Source organism: Erpetoichthys calabaricus, chromosome 3 (assembly GCF_900747795.2).
Source record: "Erpetoichthys calabaricus chromosome 3, fErpCal1.3, whole genome shotgun sequence".
Taxonomy (NCBI): Eukaryota; Metazoa; Chordata; class Cladistia; order Polypteriformes; family Polypteridae; genus Erpetoichthys; species Erpetoichthys calabaricus.
The window spans coordinates 220,860,934-220,875,995 of record NC_041396.2 but is presented as its reverse complement, the minus strand read 5'-3'; positions in this window follow the sequence as shown (position 1 = coordinate 220,875,995).

Sequence of the window (15,062 nt, the reverse complement as noted above, 5' to 3'; positions counted from 1 at the left end):
ATTTCACCACAGAATGACTAATGAATTATAAAGACATGAATAGCCTTGGTAATTAGCAGTACAATGATTCCTTTAAGTGAAAACCTGAGGTGACAGGGAGGGAAAAAGAACACGATAATGAATTTTTAATGGTTCTTAAATATACCTTTACATTTATAATAAAAGTACAAAATTACTCATTTACACCTAAAGTAAAGCAGAATAAAGATAATACATTTTGTTGAAACCTATATCCCTGCAGGGTTTTGAAACTACTAAGTCAATTTATTGTGATAAAAAAGTGTATTAAAAATCTACCCATATGAGTTTCCTAATACAGAGTATCCAGACTTTGATGAGGAAGTCACAAGGAGCCATGCCAGAATTAAGTAAGACAGAAATCAATCATAGGTCATACTCATGTACACTCGCATTCAGCCACAGTAGTCAAACTCACTTATATTTATCCATCCATGTTCAAAACAAATGTAATCCAATTCAAGTTTGCAATGCTCACCTGGAATCGAAGGGGGCAGGCAACTTAACAGATTACAAGCATAGCAGGCGCTCTCACCAGCAGATGGTTAACAAGACTTAAAGGATAACTTTGGTGTTTTTCAAGTAAAAGTTATTTCTTCACAATAATGGTATATATCCATTTGCCACACTAAATTATGTTCCAATGCTAAGCATTTTGGAATTTTGGAAAATCTAGGCTTTGTAGTTTGTTGTTTTTTTTTGCTTACATTTTCATATTTTACGATTGCTGCATATTCATTTTCTCATATTTTTATACACCTGTATCTTAACTCCTCTTTGGTTTGTTTTTTATATCTGTTTTTGCCATCCACTTTGGCCGCTTTGCTGTTAGCATAGCTAAAATTTGTAGATGTCGGCTATGGAGAATTGGGTGAAGCAGCCTTTTTGCAAGTTTCATTTCCAGGTTAGTGTAGGGTCTATTGGCATGTAACGTTTTTTTGGTTTTGTCTTCATTAATTAGATAAATTTAAGTGACTGCCATATTTTATCCCAACAGAAAACATATTTTAGCTTATATAGGACTGTTGTTCATGATACTTTGAAATATTGTAAAAAAATCATTAGTATGTTATAGGTGAGCAAATTACAGGAAGTTCTGATTTGAATCTGAGTAGTGCCGATACAGGTCTGAATCACTGTCTGTACGGACATAGCACATTCTTCCTGTGTCTGAATGGATTTTCCTTCCAACTAATCTAAGACGTTTTGGTGACTGGAAACTCCAAATTAGCCATGGGTGAGTGGGATTGTGAGTGTATGACTGAGTGGGTCCTACAATGGATTGGCCCTCGCCCAACTGCTTAGCACCCATATCTGAAGGGATGGGCTGTGACCCTGAATTGGACTGCACAGCATTGACAATGCATGTTGTATTATGATTCTTTGTGGTAAAGAAAAAATGATAGCAAAACATAATACCTTTAAACCCACGTAATCCAGTTCTGCAGCCTCAGCCTATTTGGTACTCTGGACAGTGCATGAGTCCATTGGAGAGCCCCCATATGCACACCCCTATACTCACTCACTTCAATTGATGACTCAATAACCTGCACGTTTTTCTTTGCTTTAATATTGAAGTTGTTCATTGTTAAGGGTAATGTAAGATTTCTTTCTTTCAAAGAAATGTCTTTTTTTGTTTAAGCACATATGGTAGTATGTACGGGAAGAGCCAATGTGATTCTATTTTTCTTTTTGAACCATCATTCAGTCATGGAAAAGTATTTTTTTAATAAGTAATTTTTCATTAATTATATTCTTAATGAAACAAAACCAGCTGATTGCTAAAGACTTCCTAGAATGTGTTTACTGTGGTTATCAGATTATTATTTTTTGAATATGGTAGAGACAGATTGTGTTATTTTGTGCTATTTTTGTGCCTTTGATAATGTGAAGCGATAACCAACAGACAAGAAACCTGCTCCAGCAGATTCATTTTTTTATTCATTACCTACACTTATCTTTGTTTTCATCTTTTTTCCTGAAAACATAAGAGCAAGAACATGTTTGAAAAGAACAACCATTCACCTCAAAAAAGCTAATAGCTAAATCTGTTCTGTAAGTTTCCTCAGTCGATGTATAAATTCCAAAAGTTGTCTGTATAAGGAAATATTTTATAATATTTGCATAAATGTACTCTTAACAGCTAACTTTGCTTAAAAGTGCTGAACTTATTGTCATGTACTGTAAAAGTATCACTCTTCCCTTTTATTTCACCATTTTAGATGTTTGTATGACTTTTGCTAGAACCATTCCATCCACTTCACCTCTATTGGTGGTATAGGTTAATCTTTAGTAATATTAATTTTAGTGCATACTCAGCTCTTTGCTGGACTCTCTTATGTGCTGTTATGTCTTTTTTTGCTGCGAACAAAGCACTACACAGCATTACCCCCACAGGTTAAATCGTAAGAACTATAATTAAAGGACTTTAAAATAAAGTCAACAAAAGTATCAAGGAATAATCAGTCCTCATAAAATACTTTTGACAAATAAAGAAATAATCAATAAGAGAACCATTGGCAAGTGAGCTTCATAGAAGTGCCAGTCAGAAAAGTCATGAAAATGGCCCAGTGGTGAACTCAAGGCTGAAGGCATCTGGCACAGCGTCACCAATGAAAAGGTACTGAGTGATTTGAAGTCATCATTGTTCACCTCAGCAGGAGTGTTATAGAATATATGCTGACCACTAATAGTGAGCTTGAGATATTCAGATAAGACTGAAAAGTAGTGTCTCTTAATTAATTTGCCTTTCAAGTCGGTGTATTAACTGTTCATCTAGCAGTGGCAATTTTTGCACTGAAATCATGATAGAATTAATTTTTATGTACCTCAAAGAAAAGGTCCTGAAATTCTTTGGCTCTTGAGTAACTGTCAAGCAGTCTTGTTAATTTACAGTATAAACCATGTTATAATAGTGGGTGGGATAGATGTGTTATTCCATGCGCTATACATCCTGTGTGATCTCTCTACAACTGGCTGAAGAGGAAGATCAGGGAAAATATTTGTCTGGAACTGACAAAGGAAAGCCAGCATATTGCTTCCTTCCCTGCCAATCCTCATGCGGACTAGTCTAAGGTTGTCATGCTGCTAATGATCTTCCATCTTGATGAGTTTGACAACAGCCCCACCTTTTTATTGACACCAGCAATTTTCATAGTATGGTGGTCAGTCATTGTTTTAATGGAGATGACATCTTTCTGTAGCATCTTGAAGTCAGCCCATAAGGTGTTCATAGCAGCCCAGTGCTCGGTGTGATTCTGTCTGATGATACCATATAAAGACTTCACATGTTCCCCAACATTTTTTTTTATCTCTTCAACAACAGAAAGCAAGAAGGGTGAGACGGCATTTATGCCTGTGCTGCCTTCAGGTTGGGGAACCATTTTATCCAGACTGCTAAGGGAGCAGCGGGATCTTCTTTGTAATGTAGTCATATTCAAATGTACCAAGGTAAGCAGAATCCTGTGTCATTTTGATAAAGTTTAGCTAACAAGAGTGGTGAACAAAAGTTGGAAAGGATGCAAGCACAACCAAAGCTAAGTGGCAATTAGCAGCAAGCATCATATGATCTGGTGCTGGCAATTTATTAATTTGAAGTATTTTTAATCTAAATTATGACAAAATTACTTTTTTCTACTATTAACATTTCACTATGTTGGCCTAGCTCTCTTTCTCATAGGTGGGGGTTGACTTGACTTGAACCTAGTCTTGTAAAATTTGACTTGCTTGTATGGAATGTTGTTTGATTTTTATAAATTCAATAAAATGCTTTACAAAAAATAAATAAAGTATGACAAAATATTCTATATACAAACTGGTATTTTGTTGACTTCTTCACTAGTGAAAACATTCAAAAATAAGAATAAAGTTGATTTTTCTTTTCTTATTTGTTATATTTTCTAATCTATAATAATAAAAGGCAAAGCCCTCACTGACTGACTGACTGACTCACTCACTCACTGACTGACTGACTCACTCATCACTAATTGTCCAACTTCCCGTGTAGGTGGAAGGCTGAAATTTGGCAGGCTCATTCCTTACAGCTTACTTACAAAAGTTAGGCAGGTTTCATTTCAAAATTATATGCGTAATGGTCATAACTGGAACCTCTTTTTTGTCCATATACTGTAATGGAAGGCAGCAAGATGGCCGTAGGAGACTGAGTTGCGTGTCGCGTCATCACGCCTCCCACGTAATCACGTGAACTGACTGTGAACTCAGTACGTAGAAAAGAAGGAGGAGCCCCAAAGAGCGCTGAAGAAAACACTCATTACACAATTGACAAGGCAGCGAAACAATAAGAAGCGAGTGAGTGACGCATACAAGCATCTTCATAAGACATGAGGTATAAAAAAGCACGGTGTAAACCGTAAGTCTAAATTAACTTTATAGAAACGCTCCCGCTGCCGTTTGCAATACCATATTCGCGAGATACAAGTTTAATGAGAAGACACGAGGTATAAAAAAGCACGGTATAAACCTAACCTTAAATTAACTTTATAGAAACGCTCCCGCTGCCGTTTGCAATGCCATATTCGCGAGATACAAGTTTAATGAGAAGACACGAGGTATAAACGAGAGTTTGCATCACTTTGTAACAGAGTTAAAATTGCTGTAGCGAAAAACTTTTAACTGCCGGGTCTTAGCTAACATTAAATAAACCCGTGGACATCGCAACATCACACAAGAGAGCGGCTCACGTTAAGTGACTGAACGCAGCAGGAGTGATCACTTCCATGAATCAAACCTGTTCAAAAAACACATTACACAATTGATAAAGTAGGAAAAGAATATGAAACAAAGCACGGTATAAACCGTAACTTCAAATTAAGTTTATAGAAACGCTGCCGTTTGCAATACCATATTCGCCCCTGCGAAGCGCGGTGATTTTGCTATATATATTAAACTATTTCAACCATTGTATGATCTGCTTCTCGCAACTGAAAGAGGGCACCGTAGCAGAAGTTAGCCGACTTGCTCACCAACCACAAGCGTTACCTGGTAGGTAACCACCCATACAATCAGATTGTGAATCAGACTACGAATGCCTGCAATGTAATTACCCCGATCTACATGCTGTCAAATGAACGAACCACACGCCGTAGCACAACGTTAGGGGCTTCGCCTCTACGTCCGAGGATCGATTCCAGTAAGGGAGTGCAGTGACTGTGTACTCCTAATGAGCCCACAATTACGGCGAAACACGTGTCGCATACTATGCATCTTCAAAGCACGGTGTAAACAGTAAGTTTAAATTGAGTTTATAGAAACGCTCCCGCTGCCGTTTGCAATACCATATTAGATGACTTTGTAACAGTTAAAATTGCTGGAGCGATAAATTTTTAACTGCCGGGTCATGTCGCGTGTTCTTGGGTAGGTACACCAAAAAATGTATACATTTATGCATGTAATGGGCAAACAAAAAATGTACTATACCCGAAAGCACTACAGTAGTACTCAATGTATCTTTACTTCTTAAATGTTAATGTTTTACTGTTTAATAATTTATACGCTTCTTATATGTTATTCGGATTCTTTTATCAAAATACCAGTAACAGCGCACTGCACGATAACGTGGAGTGAATATACTTGACATGACCATTCATAGTATTTATCCTCTTTCTCTGTACGTTTACCATTCGTTTGCTCAGAGGTTGATGCGCTTGCTGCTTAATGAGCAGCTCTTCACCCTAGCGTCCCGCTGCTTCTCTTCTTTCGTCGGCATCTTTTCCCGTTAAAACTGATTTTTTTTAAAACTTAGTATGTTTTCTTTAATTTTTCAGTTAAGCTGGCACTTAAGTCTTCAATCTGCCTCAAGAATGATTAGCGGAGGTGGTAGACAATGAAAACGTCAGCCGTACGCATCCGCCACGCACGCACTGGTGCGCGCAGCTGTGAGTTGACTCTACAATAAAATAAAATAAAGATAAAAAGAGCAATAACTTGCAGCACCGCTATTCAATTACACTTGCCTAACGCCTCTCCTAAGGGGAAATACTGTGGGATCTGGGCATCCGTCAAAGCAGCAATCACAAGCCCGATTAGAAAGCGGGAAGCTGTGATTTGTCCTCTCCCTCCCATGTAACAATCGCAGCCCGTGTTGCAACGCACTATGTATGTATATGTATATATGTGTATGTGTGTGTATATGTATGTGTATATATATATATATATATATATATATTTGTTCATATGTGTGGGAAAGTGAATAGTAGACGTGACGTAGTATATGTGTACCAAATTTCAAGTCAATAGGTGAAACGGTTTGCGAGCTACAGGTGATTTAAAATCCTGGACAGACAAACGAATAGCCACGGTAGCGTATTATAGAAGAACATTTTACTGTTTAATAATTTATATTTATATGCAATGTGCTTCTTATATATTACTTCATATTCTCATATGATAATGATGTTAATGTTGTTTATATTGATTTCTATGTTATTGTAAGTGCCCTTTATTTGTGGAAAAATAAATTTGGCAATTAAACTTATTTTATACATACATTTTATTTTTTTCTCTTGCACTCAGTGAGCGAATCCACTGGGTAATCAGCTATATATATATATATATATATATATAGATAGATATGTATGTATGTATGTGTATATATATATATATATATATATATAGATAGATATATGTGTATGTATGTAGATAGATATGTATGTATATGTATATATGTGTATATATATGTAGATATACAAATATGTATATGTATATATGTGTCTGTATGTGTATATATATGTTGATATATGTATATATATATATGTGGATGTGTATATGTATATATATATATGTATATATGTTTATGTATATATATGTTTACATAACCTCTTTAACACACTACTTCTCCGCTGCGAAGCGCGGGTATTTTGCTAGTTAATGATATATCGAAAGCCATCCTAGTGATACAAATATGCATTTTGAACAATGTTCTCCTGCAGTTACATTTTGACATTTCTTCTTTCCTTTATACCAGTGGTCTTGCACCAACTGCTCTCCTCCGTTTTCCTTCTCTTAAGCATCTTCATCACTTCATCCAGTGTTCCCGTAAATCAGTCCCTTACAATGTCTCTCCTATGTACTTTTTCTTACTCGCCTCCTCTCTTTCAACCAAGTCTACCTCCATATAGAGCATCATGTCTAGGTTCATTTTCACTTTGTTTTTACTAAGTTGAATATACAGTGGATAAATAAGAGGAGATACCCGTTATTTTATACACAATTTATTCAATTAGTGTTTGCCTTTGTTTTTTTCCAGACTGCCTTTTGAAATATAATACATGATGTGTTAACAAGCTAACTGATGTATGTCTATGGCTTAGTAATGTACATTCAGATGAAAATAAGTATTGATTCTTGCACCAGAACTGAACACAGTCAAGATGTGCTTATGGTACATTATGGCATTATTATTTGATTAAATAATGGTTTTTTTCAGAATTCCAGTTTCCTTGTTTAAACTTGAATTAATATTAATATGGCTACACTTGAAATACCAGTAACATATATGCTGACAAGAACTGCAATCAAAAGCATTGTTCGTAGGCACAAGCTTTACCATAAGCAGCTTTTATTTCCTGGACAACAGGACTATAAACAAGAAAGGAAGAGAATAGGCAGGGGCAGAGCCTAACATGGTCTTGAGTAAAGGCTGAAAAACAGGTATGAAAATCTGTATGATGTAATGCCAGCACAGGGAAAAAGACTCGTGCAAGAGCAGTAAGCATTATCATTATAGCCAGTGTCCTCAGATAGCTTTAGTTACAGGACATCTGGGAAATAAAAAGGGGGAGGGGGAAATGCAGTCTGAATGGAAATTTGCAACATTCCCCAGAGCACTAGAGGACTGGCAGCCTGGCAGATTCTAGGTAAACCTCACTCTTTGAAGAAATAGACTGATGCTACACATTGATAAGAGGAATCTCAGGCTGGGATAGTAGGACCTGCATAACACCACACAGTGGGAAGGCCACGCAGGATACATGTCAAAAATAAATTTGGGGTGCCAATACACCACAAGTCATTAGAATTAGCTGAAATCTAGAAGTGATAAACTGACTCAGCTGAAAGTTAAATTGGAGCAGGATTTAATACCAAGTAGTGCCCAAAGTCTGCACATGAGCTGGGGTAAAAGCTCTATTGATGGAAGAAATAAAAGCCAAGATCTGAGAAAGGGGAAAAAAAGCAAACAGGGGTGTTTGGATGAGGTGCTGAAATGGACAAGATGAAAAGCCACCTTACCAGGCAGACGGAATGGGAATCTATGCAGCAGGCCCAGGAAGACAGCAGAATTGTCCCTTTTTTCTGTTCATTTAATACTTTTTGCTTCTTTCTTTTTCACCTCTCCCTTGTGGTTATTTTGTTCTAAATATTTGAATTTTGTACATTTTGGCCTTCTTGATATCATTTTGGGTAGGAGGGTTGCAATGCCAGCATCCCTTCAATTTATGATTTGTTATAATTGCTAGATAAAAAGATGTGCATAATCTAAAAATTTTAAGAACAGTTTTAAGGATGGGAGTAGGAACAAAAGAGACGTTGTGATGAAGTGCATCAGGAATTTATGGCAGTGTGTGATTTTTAAAATGGTGCTGCTTAGGTTTTGTGGGTGTAGGTGTGCTGGTAGAAAACTGTGCAGCTGAGGGGGATTTGATGGGGAAATTGACTGCTCATTCATGTACCAGCAGGATCAACACAGCCATTCCCCATTGACACTCCACTAGAAGGAATTAAAAGGGCCGGAGTGTTACAGAAGACAGGAAGGATCACGATTAAGAACAGAGGTGTAAGAAGTGTGTTTGTGGATAACAGGAAACTACACACTTTTACACTAACCTTGTTGTTTTCATCCTCATTGTCCAATTCACCCCAGGTTATGATGAAAGATGTCCTGGGAAATGGAAGATGCCAAGGTTATGGACATTGGGTACATAACAGATGTATCCCATTTTTATTGATAGGCTTTAAAGTTTGTTTTTTTTTGTCCTGACATGTTTTTCTACACTTTATTAAACTTGTTATATCTGATAGATGTTGTGTCGCGTGAGTCACTGTCCTGCACCCGAAAAACGAGGCTCAGTCTTAGTCTTCAGAACTTTGGAAGACGATGATCCACTGTGGCAACCCCTAACAGGAGCAGCCGAAAGAAGAAGAAGTCTTAGTCTTCAGAACGACAAGCTTTATTAAAAAACACTTCAAACAGCAAGTGTGTTTATTGAAGCAGGATCTACCACTCCATGACACACAAACACAGCAAACAATCAGTGACTTCATTAGTCATTCTGCCTCGGCTCCCTCCTTCAGTTAAGGTATTGATAATCCTCCTCATCAGGTTGGTCCCCAGGCTGCGGATCCACAACTGGGATTGGATCGTCCTAGAGGAAAGGGGACAAAAAGAAAGTGGGCCAGATCATTGGCCGAATTAAAGTACCCCACGGGTTGGCGATCGGTCGGTAGGGCTGTGAGCAAACTTGCTGTTTGTGGTGATGAGCCTTCTGTGGCCAATGGACTCCTTGCGCAACGGGTTTGCAGGGTCGGTGGTGATGAGCCTTCTGTGGCTGACTGACGCAATGCTGCACGATGGGGCTGAGAAGTTGCTGTTGAAGCAGGACATGTAGCACGGCAGGTCTGCGTGCACGTCACAATATAACAATGGTGTGTGCAATGGTACAGTGAGTCCAAATCATAGGACAGGCACAGACACGTTCTAGAATAAGTGTATGTAAACGTGTGTGAGAATATGTGCCCCAGAAAGGACTGACACCAGGGATTAATTACTGCTTTATATAATAGACTAAGAATGTTGAAAATCAATAGAACAAATATAATTTTGACATCTTGCAGAGCGAGTGTATGCCGTAATCTATTAGATTCATTTAAAACAAAGAACACACATTAATAAGTAATTCATGTAAATTGTAAAATTATTGTAGAAGTAGTTGTGTTATTGTCATTTATATATTGCCAATACCTAAAACATTCCCACACTTCCATTGAAAAACCAGTCAATATCACTAATATCCCAAATAGCTTTGTAAATTACACATAGTTAAAGACAGTAATGATCACTACTCTTTAACAGAACATAGATTTTGGTAATTGCAGGGTTTTTAAAGTAGGGACAAGAATACTCCATAAGATGCTGATTTTCAGGGTTACACTGCCACCAACTGAACATATCTTTTATTGCAAAGGCAAATGGTGTTCAAAAAGTATTTCCAATGAATAATTCTGACTAATGTTGTAGTCTCATTGTTCATTTATTCAGATGGCATGCTTTCTCTCATACTTTATTCTAGCCTCTGAACTTGTTCAATATAGCTTCATTTTGTTCTCCTTTTTTAAACACTATTTTTTCTTTTATTATTCTAAAATATAGCTCCATTATAGATATAGAATCATTTAAAGTTTTTGAAAATGAGAGTACAGTAGCAACCAAACTATAGTACATATGAAGCAATGTACGACTGGATCTGGGTTGTAGAGTGTCCTAATGCAACTACAAAACTGTAAACAGGGGGCATTATGTCCCAATGTGATATTTGGAATGTAGGACATAACTTCTCTGTAGAAACAAATATATGTTGTGAACTGTGGAGGGAAATACGGTGAAGGATAACAGCAGCATGAAAACAATTTTGATGAGAATAGGCTATTCACTCAATAAAGCTCACCAATCTTGTCCACGTAATTCCTCCACAGAAACATCAAGTTGGAGTTCCGAAGTTGTCTAAAGTCCTATTGTCTATAGCAACACTTGGTAAATTATTCTATTTGTCTGTAGATCTCTGTGTGAATAAAAACTTCCTAACATTTGTGTAAAATTTACTCATAAAGTTTTAAACTGTATGCCTGTGCTTGTTGAACTCATTTTACTGTATTACCCTGGATTCACTATACTAATTTCTTTCATAATTTTAAACACTTCAGTCATAACCTCTCTTAATCCCCATTTGCTTAAACTGAAGAGGCTCAACTCCTTCATTCTTTCTCATAACCTTGCAGCCCTGGAATCTGCTTGGTTGCTCCTCTCTGGACTGCTATGTCCATTTTGTAGGTGGAGACCAAAACTCCACACAATACTCAAGGTGAGGCCTCACTAGTTATTATAAAGCTTAAGTACAAACTCCCTTTTTTGTACTCTATACATCGCAATATAAAATAACATTCTGTTAGCCTTCTTGATCACTTCCATACACTGCCTTGTTTTAGTTAGTGACGAGTCCACTACAACTCCTAAATCCTTATTATAACGTGTACTTGAAAAGTGTCAGACCCCCCCCCCCCCCCATTGTGTATTCAAATCTAACATTTTTACTGCTACCATGGATTACTCATTTACTTTTAATAAATTTCATCTGCCACAAATGTGCCCAAGCCTGTATTTTGTCTAAATCCCTCTGTAATAATTTGATTGATACTAGATCATCTGCAATTCCACATTTAACATCACCTAATTTATACATTTAACATCACCTAATACTGATAGGGTGTTTCTCACCATAACCCTTTGTTTTCTTTGTTTTAGTGAATTCTACACCTATCTATTCACAGTACTGTGAATTCCCACTTCTTAAATTTTGATCCCCAATCTCTCATGTCGGACCTTGTCAATTTCCCTGTGAAAATCAAGATAAATAATGTTATTACATTTCCCTCATCATATTGTTTTGTTGCTTATTAGTAAAACATCTGAACCAGTGTTGACTGTTCACCAACACTCCTTTTATGTATGGCTTTCTGCTACCTGTTGTCTGAAGAGCAGATGATCTTGGAATGGTCTGGCATTTTAAGAGTGAGATAGGGATCAGAGTTTTCTGGATCTTTAGGGCTACAAAGATCATTTCTAGCTGAGACATTTTTGACTCAAAACCCACAAAAAAGGTGAGCTTGGAGATGGGCAGTTTGGTGTTGACAAACGGCTCACCTGGCTTGAAAAACAAAGGCCAAAAAAATAGAGAGGGCAAAATCACTAACAGGAAGAATAACTGAGGTAATGGGTCAGCCCCCCTACCAGGATTACAGGGTAAGCTCTTGTTTAGTTAGACCCAGAGAGGCATATAGGTTTATTGCTTTGTCTTCTGTTATTGTTTTAGTACCCACTCAGTTTTGTGTTTTACTTTAGTATAATAAATACACTTTTTTATATAATTTGGCCTCCTCTGTGTCATTTGTTTTTTATACATATATTGTCATGTCCTTACGTTTGCCATTAACTTGACAATATAATCAATAACTTATACATAGTGATATAATGTATAAGACTGCATCTTATTCCAATTTTAGTTCTATAATCAAACAAGTTAACTTTATCTGTTAAAATGTAAAATCCGCTCCCATTTCAGACCTTTCAATTTTTGTATTAGTTTATTTTTGTATTAGTTTTTTTTTTTACATTATGCCTTCCATTGTAGTTTATGGATTAGGTTACTCTGTTTCACAAAGACAAATATAAATTGTTTCCTCCAAATTTCCATTTTTCAAAGTATTCAAAACATCAATTGATTGTCCAGTATTCTGTTCACTAGAGGGCAGCAGCATCCTTCAAACCACATCATAGGACAGAAGAAAGAGAAGTGCTTCAAACCAGAAATGCTCAGAAAAGGTAATAATTTTGATCTTTTTTACTGTTTACTGAAAATGAAACCTTAAAAAGCCTCTAAAAATCAGAATGCTAAATTATGTAATCTTTAACGCTACCACAGAATGATTGATTTATTCAAACCTTTTTTTACTGGCAAGTAGACAGTTTAATAAAGTTAGTACAGCAAAGATTGATTTGCAGAAAATACAAAAATACAAAGAAAAACACAAAAGAGCATACAGAGACATACAAGAGTTGGCTAAAGAAAACAAACTCCCAATACACCGTCTAATAAACAGAATTCTAGAAGACAAGAAAGAAATTCTCAAAAACTAATAAATTCAAACAGGGTTAGCAATATATAAAGTAATACTCACAAAACTCCAACAAATAACAAAAGTCAAATAGCCTGTCAGAGGGCTAAGAAGTGGTGATATTAGAGTGGTCCTGCCCCTTGGGAGTCCACCATCAAGGAACATGGACTATTAGTTAATTTAAAGATATAATAATAATAAACAAAACATACAGAAATAACATAAAAATATAAAAATAATAACACAAAGACAACAGAAACAGCAATAAAGCATTTAAACATTTGTTTATCCTTAACAGTTTTGCTTGTTAGGAGCTAGACAGTTTAGGCAGGAACTTACACTAAGCTTGCAGTATCACTGTAGACTACAAGGTCTTCACTTTTTAAGTACTTTTCAAGCTAGCGTTAGGGTCTGTCAGGATTTTTTTGCACCACATACTGCTTCCTTTCTTTTTGCCTATATGTTGCTGCTAAAGTCCAGATGACTCATTGGCACATTTTGTAGCTACAAAATATGTTTGATTTGTATTATTATTATTTACTTTATAAAGATTGAGCAACCTGAATGTCACTTAAATCTCTGCAGATATATTGCTACATTTGTAAGAAAATAACAGATTTTACAAATGTAATGGGTCAATTCACTCCATAGAGCTTATCTGGTTAGTTCATAGTACTTTTGTCACCATATCAAAACAAAAAGGAGTTAAGAGCAAAAGAAAATTGAACTATATATATATATATAATGATCCTGGAACAATGAACACGACCATACTCTGTGTACTTTACTCATCCACATATATACAGTGATTGTTGAAATCAGAAAGAGGTGACAGTCTGAAATGTTTCAAATGTTTTAAAGTGAAAAGTAGTGACCACTATGCCTGAAAATTGCACAAAAGTAGTATGAAAATACACTGATCATGTTGTAAAACTGTAAAATACTAAAACATGGTACACTCCAAAAACACTTCACTTTCATGTGTTGCTTCCATGTTATCTCAACTCTCAGATGACCCCTTGTAGTTAAAGTAGTCTCGTTCATTACGGGAGAGGGATGTCTGAAGTGGAGCTCCATTGCATTGGCTTTATTTTTTCTCTTATTTCTTTTTATCCCTGAGGTATCCTGTATTTACCCAACCAAAGGAATTTCTACTACAGTATATAAACATAAGTAACAAGAAAGGGGGTCAGAAAGAAACAGAAAAGAAACCTAAAACTACACCCAAGTCTAGACAGGCGTCTGGCCCAAGTGCAAGTACAAGGTACGGCCTTTCAGAGACTGACCTGGAACAGGCTGGTGAAAGCGTAGACTTCCCAGTATTCCGTTCCACTGCATCATCTCCAGTCGAGAGCAAAAATGGGAGCGAAGGTGCAAGTGATGTAGGTCACGATAGCTCGCTGATTCCAGAAGATCACTTGAAACTAGAGATGGCCTTGCAGTCCAGGCATTCATCTACTTCACCCGCGGAGCAAGAAAGCTGAAACGATTTGTCCGAACTGAAGAAAATGATCGTAACATTGGCCACGGCCATAAGTGAGCTCAAGAAAGACATTCAGAGAAATATGAAGAAAGAAATAAGTGGCTTGCTCAAGACAAACGAGAAGCTGTGGCTGGAGCTGCAAGAGATGCGGCAGGAATATAAAGACTTGGAAAACGTATATATACAGTAATTGTTTTGATGCAGTCTTTAAAGATATGCTAAAAAAAACTGATGAACACATTCAGGAAAATGCGTCTAAACTGAGAGAACTTGCAGATCAGCTGGAAGATGTTAAGCAGACATTCACGGCTCGAATTGAAACAGCAGAACAATTGCCATCTAACGGCGATGGAAAAGCTACAGCTGCGAATTCTGAATGCAAAAAACTCAGAGACAGACTTGCGGCTCTGGAAGATGGATCAGAAGGCATAATATTAGAATCGAAGGTCTACCTGAGAATCGTGAAAGTCCAAACCCAGTGAAATTCAGAGCTGAATTATTCTCAAAAATAATTGGAGAGGACTTTAAATCAGATACCGAGATAGCGGCAGCTTATCGCATACGTGGATCAAATACCTCTAAACCTAGGACTTTAATTGTCCGCTTCGAGAGATTACAATTTAAGGTTAATGTAATGGCACTTCTCAGACAGAAACAA